The sequence below is a fragment of the Salmo salar genome, chromosome 29 (assembly GCF_965601325.2).
Source record: "Salmo salar chromosome 29, fSalSal1, whole genome shotgun sequence".
In the NCBI taxonomy this organism is placed as follows: Eukaryota; Metazoa; Chordata; class Actinopteri; order Salmoniformes; family Salmonidae; genus Salmo; species Salmo salar.
Window position 1 is genome coordinate 26,270,108 of NC_138319.1, and position 10,085 is coordinate 26,280,192.

Here is a 10,085-nt window from a genome sequence, read left to right on the forward strand (position 1 = left end):
GTTAGAAATCAATCACTCAATCAATCATGTTTTGGATACTTAATTTTCTTTACGACAGTCAAATACAACTGAAGTCCACAAACTGCCGTTCAAGTATTCTTCTTGGAACTGAACACAAAACACTATCTTAGTGTTTTGCTCTCCAGGCTGAAAGACCAGTTCAACTCTTCTGTGTGTAAGCTTTTATTTATTAACATATATGCAGTGCTTGAGTGCTGAGTACTGACACCACAAATTGTTCTACTGCTTGAGCTCCTGTTCCTCTTATAGAATATTAGTTCAAAAGTATTGTGGAGCTACAGCGCCTAAATGGAATTACTACCAGCACCCAAAATGAGTACTGGAACCAATTTCAGTCCAAGTCAAGCACAGTCTATATCAGGGCTCTCCAACCCTGTTCCTGGAGAGCTACCCTCCTGTAGGTTTCCATTCCAACCCCAGTTGTAACTAACCTGATTCATCTGATCAACCAACCCTGGTCTATATGACCAATTTACAATGTCCAAAGATTATACTATATTTGTTCTACCACCAAAGGAAGCAACTGCTATTTTAGTAAATTTAGTGCCTTCTCATCATGACATGGCAAGAAGAACTCATAGTGTCATTGAAGTTATTGCAATGACAATGATAATATAATTGTCATTGCATGGTCACTGGGTCAACCATAAGGTAGTGGTCAGTACCAGGGCTTGAACAACAAAAGGACTCGCCACCCTTTTCTTCAGGTGCGGGCCTGTATGTGAGAGGGCATATGATTCTCAATTTGACTACATTCACTGATATCTAACCCAGGCCTGTACTAACATATTAGGGTCTGAAGGGCATCCACAGGGCACTGGTGACAGATTGAGATTTATATGAATGCCAATGCAGGTCAATTGCAGAATCCAGGCAGTTCATTGCCCATGACTTTGCACTCTAGTTAGCATCTAGAGTATTAATCATGTATTGGTGCTGCTGGTGACTTGCTATTGCCAGAAAGTGCCATTAGTGGCACTGAAGATATGATGCCCCTTATACCATTCACACTCAATACGTTTTGGGCCAAGCACAACAGACCTCCATCACACATCACTTAGATTGGCCTCGGATCTGTAACCTGATACCCATTTATCAGACTAATCACACCTTCAGATCAGGACAAACATGTGGGTTGTTAAAGGAATTACCCACCGTAACATACAGAAGTTCTCTGAGAGGACTCTAAAAGGTTGAGGATATATAATACTTTAGAAACATCAAATGAATAAAGACCGACAGAAAAAACTCAAGATTTCAATTATATCGAAGTACCTTTGAAAGGATAGCAACACCACATTTTTGACTCAAAGAGGGTGCTACAGCTTTATAATATACACTACCATTCAAAAGTTTGGGGTCACTTAGAAATGTCCTTGTTTTTGAAAGAAAAGCACATTTTTTTGTCCATTAAAATAACATAAAATTGATCAGAAATACAGTGTAGACATTGTTAATGTTGTAAATGACTATTGTAGCTGGAAACTGCAGAATTTTTATGGAATATCTACATAGGCTTACAAAGGCCCGTTATCAGCAACCATCACTCCTGTGTTCTAATGGCACGTTGTGTTAGCTAATCTAGTTAGTTTTTCATTTAAAAAAACGTAGATTAGCCTCACAAGTCCTCAGCTGGCAACTTCATTAAATAGTATGCGCAAAACACCAGTCTCAACGTCAACAGTGAAGAGACGACTCTAGGATGCTGGCCTTCTAGGCAGAGTTACAAAGAAAAATCCATGTCTCAGACTGGCCAATGTCTCAGACTGGCCAAAATAAAAGATTAAGATGGGAAAAGAACACAGACACCGGACAGAGGAACTCTGCCTAGAAGGCCAGCATCCCGGAGTGGCCTCTACACTGTTGACGTTGAGACTGGTGTTTTGCGAGTACTATTTGATGAAGCCGCCAGTTGAGGACTTCTGAGGCATCTGTTTCTCAAACTAGACAATCTAATGTACTGGTCCTCTTGCTCAGTTGTGCACCGGGCCTCCCACTCCTCTTTCTGTTCTGGTTAGAGCCAGTTTGCGCTGTTCTGTGAAGGGAGTAGTACACAGCGTTGTACGATATCTTCAGTTTCTTGGAAATTTCTCACATGGAATAGCCTTCATTTCTCAGAACAAGAATAGACTGACGAGTTTCAGGAGAAAGTGCTTTGTTTCTGGCCATTTGGAGCCTGTAATCGAACCCACAAATGCTGATGCTCCAGATACTCAACTAGTCTAAAGAAGGCAAGTTGTAATGCTTCTTTAAAACCTGTTGGGGCTAGGGGGCAGTATTTGCACGGCCGGATAAAAAACGTACCCGATTTAATCTGGTTACTACTCCTGCCCAGAAACTAGAATATGCATATACTTAGTAGATTTGGAAAGAAAACACTGTAACATTTCTAAAACTGTTTGAATGGTGTCTGTGAGTATAACATAACTCATATGGCAGGCCAAAACCTGAGAAGATTCCATACAGGAAGTGCCCTGTCTGACCATTTGTTTCCTTCTGTTGCATCTCTATCAAAAATACAGCATCTGTGCTGTAACGTGACACTTTCTAAGGCTCCCATTGGCTCTCTAAAGCCGCCAGAAAGTGGAATGGGGTGTCTGCTGTCTCTGGGCAAAGTACAACAGCTTTGTTTGTTAGTGGTCAGCCTGGGGACAGTGACACTGAGATGCGCGTTCATGAGCATTCTCCATTTTTTTCTTTCAGTCTTTGAATGAATACAACGTTGCCCGGTTGGAATATTATCGCTATTTTATGAGAAAAATAGCATAAAAATTGATTTTAAACAGCATTTGACATGCTTCTAAGTACGGTAATGGAATATTTTGAATTTTTTTGTCACGAAATGCGCTTGCGCGTCACCCTTCGGATAGAGACCTGAACGCACGAACAAAACGGAGCTATTTGAATATAACTATGGATTATTTGGAACCAAAACAGCATTTGTTGTTGAAGTAGAAGTCCTGGGAGTGCGTTCTGACGAAGAACAGCAAAGGTAATCCAATTTTTCTAATAGTAATTCTGAGTTTAGGTTGTCCCAAACTTGGTGGGTGTCAAAATAGCTAGCCGTGATGGCCGGGTTATGTACTCAGAATATTGCAAAATGTGCTTTCGCCGAAAAGCTATTTTAAAATCTGACACTGCTATTGCATAAAGGAGTTCTGTATCTATAATTCTTAAAATAATTGTTATGTATTTTGTGAACGTTTATCATGAGTAATTTAGTAAATTCACCGGAAGTTTGCGGTGGGTATGCTAGTTCTGAACATCACATGCTAATGTAAAAAGCTGGTTTTTGATATAAATATGAACTTGAGTGAACAAAACATGCATGTATTGTATAACATAATGTCCTAGGAGTGTCATCTGATGAAGATCATCAAAGGTTAGTGCTGCATTTAGCTGTGGTTTTGGTTTTTGTGACATATATGCTTGCTTTGAAAATGGCTGTGTGATTATTTTTGGCAGGGTACTCTCCTGACATAATCTAATGTTTTGCTTTCGCTGTAAAGCCTTTTTGAAATCGGACAATGTGGTTAGATTAACGAGAGTATTGTCTTTAAAATGGTGTAAAATAGTAATATGTTTGAGAAATTGAAGTTATAGCATTTTTGAGGTATTTGTATTTCGCGCCACGCGATTCCACTGGCTGTTGACTAGGGTGGGACGCTTGTTAATCAGCAAAACAGTTTTCAGCTATGCTAAGATAATTGCAAAAGGGTTTTCTAATGATCAATTAGCCTTTTAAAATGATAATCTTGAATTAGCTAACACAAAGTGCCATTGGAACACAGAAGTGATGGTTGCTGATAATGGGCCTCTGTACGCCTATGTAGATATTCCATAAAAAAACTGCTGTTTCAAGCTACAATAGTAATTTACAACATTAACAATGTTTACACTGTATTTCTGATAAATTTGATGTTATTTTAATGGACAAAAAATGTGCTTTTCTTTCAAAAACAAGGACATTTCTAAGTGACCCTAAACTTTTCAGCGGAAGTGTACATTAGAAATACAAAATGGTTTTGTGTCCCACCTACACCTGCAGTGTAATACAGCATCTGTGGGAAGTTCCAATCCTGTTGTTGTGGAAAATTAGATCCAAAGATTGAGAGACTATTTAATGATATAATAGAAACATCTTTAATACAAGCAGCTGCATGGGAGATCCACCTCTGATTTCACTGGGAAGAACTCAGACTAAATGTTATGTCTCTTATATAGTGGGAGGTAATAATACAATCATATTGTTACACAACAGTTATTTTATACAAGCAACAGTTCCAGAACACAATGGCCTTGTGTTAGAGCACAGACATAACACGAGTCTATGCAAGGCATAACGTCACTGTCACGACTTCCGCCCGATTACCGTATTAACCCCTCGTTCCATGTGTCTCTCCTCAGGCCGGTGGTGGCTGGCACACTCCAGGAGTCTGAGGTGCGGTTCCTCCGCCACCTTCTGGACAACGAGAGGGCCCTGGTGTACTCCGTTCGCTCCATACTGGATTCGAGGCGTCGGGCGAGGGGCCTTCAGTACCTCGTGGAGTGGGAGGGGTACGGACCGGAGGAGAGGTGCTGGGTCCCAGTGGAGGACGTGTTGGACCCTTCAATGCTGCGGGAGTTCCACCGTCTCCGGCCGGATCGCCCTGCGCCTCGCCCTCCGGGTCGTCCCCGAGGCCGGTGTCAAGGGGGGGGGGTACTGTCACGACTTCCGCCGAGGTCGGTCCCTCTCCTTGTTCGGGCGGCGTACGGCGGTCGACGTCAACGGTCTTCTAGCCATCGCCGATCCACCTTTCATTTTCCATTTGTTTTGTCTTGTTTTCCCGCACACCTGGTTTGCATTCCCTCATTACTCGTCTTGCATATAACACTATGTTTCCCCCCATGTCTGTGTGTGGAATTCTGTAATGGAGTGCGTAACTGGCTGCAGGGAATTCAGGCGCAGGAGAACAGAAATGGGTAGCAAACGGAGCCCTTTATTAAGGAGAACAAAACACGGCACTCAGAAAACTAAACACACACGGGTTACAATGACCTGGCGCAAACCAGCCTGGAGTACACATACATTTACACATAACAATTCCACACACAGACATGGGGGGAAACAGAGGGTTATATGCAAGACGAGTAATGATAGAATGCAAACCAGGTGTGCGGGAAAACAAGACAAAACAAATGGAAAATGAAAGGTGGATCAGCGATGGCTAGAACACCGGTGACGTCGACCGCCGAACGCCGTCCGAACAAGGAGAGGGACCGACCTCGGCGGAAGTTGTGACAGTCACAGTCCAACACAGAACATATCACGTGAGAAGTTACATCAGCTCACCCCAAATTCTGTCACCACAATTCCCCCTTTGATGCCATGAAAACCATAGGCATCACCATACATTATATATCTGAGCTCTTGTCAGACTGAATTGAAAACATTCTGGTTTCTGGGAAATTGGCATTTTACACAGAAAGGGGTGGTCTGAATGGAACTCCTAAAAGGTAATCATAACAATCATAACAATCTGGGGAAAAGGGGGATTCATAGGGATGTGGTCATTTCGATGGCTGTCACACGCGTCGTAGTGAACAAACCAAGGCGCAGCGGGTTGAGTGCTCATCTTTTGTTTTGAATGAAAACACTTCACAAAGAAAAAACAAACGACAGCCAAACAGTTCTGTCATGTATACTAACAAACTAAACAGAAAGCAACCACCCACAAAACCCAAAGGAAAACAGGCTGCCTAAGTATGGCTCCCAATCAGAGACAACGAAAGACACCTGCCTCTGATTGGAAACCATACTCGGCCAAACATGGAAAACGAAACATAGAAATAGAAAACCACAACAAATTCCCCTAGAACCAAACAAACCCCAAACACACAAACCAACCCCCCTGCCACGCCCTGACCATTCTACTATGGCAAAATGACCCTTTTCACTGGTCAGGACGTGACAATGGCAGTAGGCACTATCATTTCCAATAGGACAAAATGGATCCCCAATAAAGGGTGAACCAATGGTGAGATCTGTCAGGTCATAAAAGTTTACTTCTGATGGGGAGGAGATACTTCTGTTTCACACAATCTCCTCACCAAGGTCATCAGGCATGAGAACAGACCACTATCTCCTCACCAAGGCCATCAGGCATGAGAACAGGCAGAATGATAGCACAAGGACTCCAACCACGGCTAGGAAACCTTGCAACACGAGAGATCCAATGTTCCCCAGGTTAGTTTTCACCCATGCAAATAGATCCCAACCCCACTCGTTCTCGTTATCCTGCTTGTTTACAGTAGCTACCACCTGTCTGATAGTGGCAACAGACTGAGCAACCCCAATGGTGGAATCCGAAATGTAAGTACAACATTTAGCAACCCCCCCCCCCCCATCCGTTTTTGGGGGTATCTGTACTTTAATTTACTATTCATATTTTTGACTACTTTTACTTCACTACATACCTAAAGAAAATTATGTACTTTTTACTCATTTTCCCTGACACCCAAAAGTACTCCTTACATTTTGAATGCTTAGCAGGACAGGAAAATAATCTAATTCACACACTTATCAAGAGAACATCAACTGGTCATCCCTACTGCCTCTGATCTGGTGAACTCAGTAAGCACATGCTTCATTTCTAAATTATGTCTGAGAGTTGGAGTGTGCCCCTGGCTATCCATAAATAACTAAAAACTAGAAAATGTGGCTGTCTGCTTTGCTTAATATAAGGAATTCAAAATGATTTATACTTTTCATTTTACTTTTGATACTTATTAAGTATATTTTAGCAATTACATACTTTTAGACCTTGACTCAATTAGTATTTTACTGGGTGACTTTCACTTTTACTTGAGTCATTTTCTATTAACGTATCTTACTTTTACTCAAGAATGACAATTGGGTACTTTTTCCACCACTGCTAGTTTGTAAGACCATGGTACGTGTAGCTACGAGTTCAGCAGTTAATGCTTCCAAAGCAGTGGCAGTAGCATTCCCCATTCTTTCTACTTCATTGGCTAGTTCTCGAATGGAATCAAGCACACTGTATTTGGTGTTGTGTGGTATAGCTACCATTGCAGGATGAATCATTCCCAGAATGGTGGTAGAAGTTCTAAACATGTTGCTCTTGACAACATCACACCAACCCTGGGCGAGCTAACCTCAACCACAACCACTATTTTTGTATTCATCATCCCAATGTCAGCGTAGACAGACCTCTTCACTCACACATCCCACTCACTAACCTCATATTAAGTTTCTAAATCACACACAATACGAGACCGTGGGACTGTGGTTGTGGGTAACAGCCATGAGGAGGAACCGTGAGGTGCCTTTGAGTTCAGCATCTGACACTTTTTTAAACTATCATCAGTCTTTTATGCTGCCCTTTCATATTTTTAGCACCAGTAACAGACACACTGGTTTCTATTAACAGTTGTCTTCTTCACAGAGAGCTTTAATTGTGTGTGTGCAGATGGAAGGCTGTGGATGGCAGATGTTCATTTTCTGTCAAATGCAGCTCTGTCATCTTTCCCCATAGGTGTTGGTGTTATGTAGGCCTATCTCCTACATCTCTATATCCAGTATCAGGGTGGGACCTCTTCACTAACCACAGAGTGAATCTCTGGATCTAGTCTAGTGTGTTTCCCATCAACTCTGATGTCCCTAATGTCTAGAGAATATTCCAGGCCCTCAAAAGGGCATCTAAATACAGCCGCTTAGCTAGGCCAACTGTGGTAGGACGCCGCTCGGGCCTAGTGGATGTTTCCCGGCCTTGTCATCTTTCCCTATCAGAATGGCCTGTGCTACCTGGAACTTTCCTGCCAAGGAAGTCATCTCCATCTGCTTCTCCTCCTCCATCCTGTAGTGAAGTAGACGGAGAAGAGCAAGAAGAGTGTTCCAATCAGCGCTGGTCCCATGTCACTAGTCGTGGAAACCGAAAGCAGCGGCATGCTGCTAAGCGGACGGGAGTGACTGCAAGAGGTTTGGAGCAGATTGACATAAGGAACAGCTTCGCTGCACTGGTGCCTGATCTACCTGCGCTTTCATTGCTGGGACTGCCTGTGTCTGTGACGGCGGTGCTAACTCCAACTATGCTTCGTTGTCGAGTTTTGGCTCCTTTCCCTCTCTCTGGGCGTACACTATCCTGCTTCTCGTGGACCTGTGGAAGGTTCAACAAATTGTGTGAGGGCTAAGAATGGGTAGATTTCTCTATTCCCTTCTCCGGCCATTGTATTGGGCAGTTCAATGGTGAGAAATGTCTCAGTCCCTGGAGCAAAAAAAATGTTGTGCTATCCAGGAGCAAGAGTACAGGACATCAATAAGCTGCTCCCAAACATTTTAAACCAGCATCAGGAAATTGAGTTTACCATGGTTAATGTGGTATTCAATGGCATTACGTGGGGAAGCTCAGAACAGCTGAAGATGGATTTTAAAGAACTGTTTGGGTCACTACTCGACACCAACAAACGCCCTATAATATCTGGCCCTCTGCCCTCCCTACATCGTGGCATTGAATGGTTCAGCAGACATTTAGCCCTCCATAACTGGCTACGAGACTATTGCAGCTCTGTGAGTATAACATTTATTGACAATGTTGATACCTTCTGGAAACAAAGCTAGTATTATAAGGAGGATGGGATCCACGACATTATAAGTCTGTGTTTTTTTTCCCACCTGGACAAAAGGAAAACCTATGTGAGAATGCTGTTCATTGACTACAGCTCAGCGTTCAACACCATAGTACCCACAAAGCTCATCACTAAGCTAAGGACCCTGGGACTAAACACCTCCCTCTGCAACTGGATACTGGACTTCCCGACTGGCCGCCCCCAGCTGGTAAGGGTAGGCAACAACACATCTGCCACGCTGATCCTCAACACTGGGGCCCCTCAGGGGTGCGTGCTTAGTCTCCTCCTGTACTCCCTGTTCACCCACGACTGTGTGGCCAAGCACAACTCCAACACCATGATTAAGTTTGCTGACGAAACAACAGTGGTAGGCCTGATCACCGACAACGATGAAACAGCCTATAGGGAGGAGGTCACAGACCTGGCAGTGTGGTGCCAGGACAACAATCTCTCCCACAATGTGAGCAAGACAAAGGAGATGATCGTGGACTATAGGAAAAGGATGGCCGAACAGGTCCCCATTAACATCAACGGGGCTGTAGTGGAGCAGGTCGAGTTTCAAGTTCCTTGGTGTCCACATCACCAACGCACTATCATGGTCCAAACACACCAAGACAGTTGTGAAGAGGGCATGACAGCACCTTTTCCCCCTCAGGATATTGAAAAGATTTGGCATGGGTCCCCAGATCCTCAAAAAGTCCTACAGCTGCACCATCAACAGCATCCTAACCGATTGTAACACCGCCTGGTATGGCAACAGCTCGGCATCTGTCCGTAAGGCGCTACAGAAGGTAATGCATACGGCACAGTACATCACTAGGGCCAAGCTTCCTGACATCCCGGACCTATATACTAGGCAGTGTCAGAGGAAGGCTCAAAAAATTGTCAAAGACTCCAGTCACCCAAGTCATAGACTGTTCTCTTTGCTACCACACAGCAAGCAGTACCGGAGGGCCAAGTCTAGGACCAAAAGGCTCCCCCCCCCTTTGTTTTTACACTGCTGCTACTCGCTGTTCATTATCTATGCATAGTCACTTTACAAATGACCTTGATTAATCTGTACCCCTGCACATTGACACGGTACCGGTACTCCCTGTATATACCCTGGTTATTGTTATGTAATTTTCTTGTGTAAGTTTTTTTAATTTGTATTTTTTTTTACCTTAGTTTATTTAGTAAATGTTTTCTTAACTCTATTTCTTGAACTGCATTGTTGGTTAAGGTCTTGTAAGTAAGCATTTCACGGTAAGGTCTACACTTGTTGTATTCGATGCATGTGACAAATAACATTTGATTTGATTTGAGACAATTACTTATGAATGACCCAAGCTCAGCTCATTTAATCCCTACCATTGTGTCGCTGAGTTGTCATAATGCCTTAGCAAATGTACATTATCCCAGGGGCGCTGGAAGACACAATTTAAGTAACCTAATTTTTG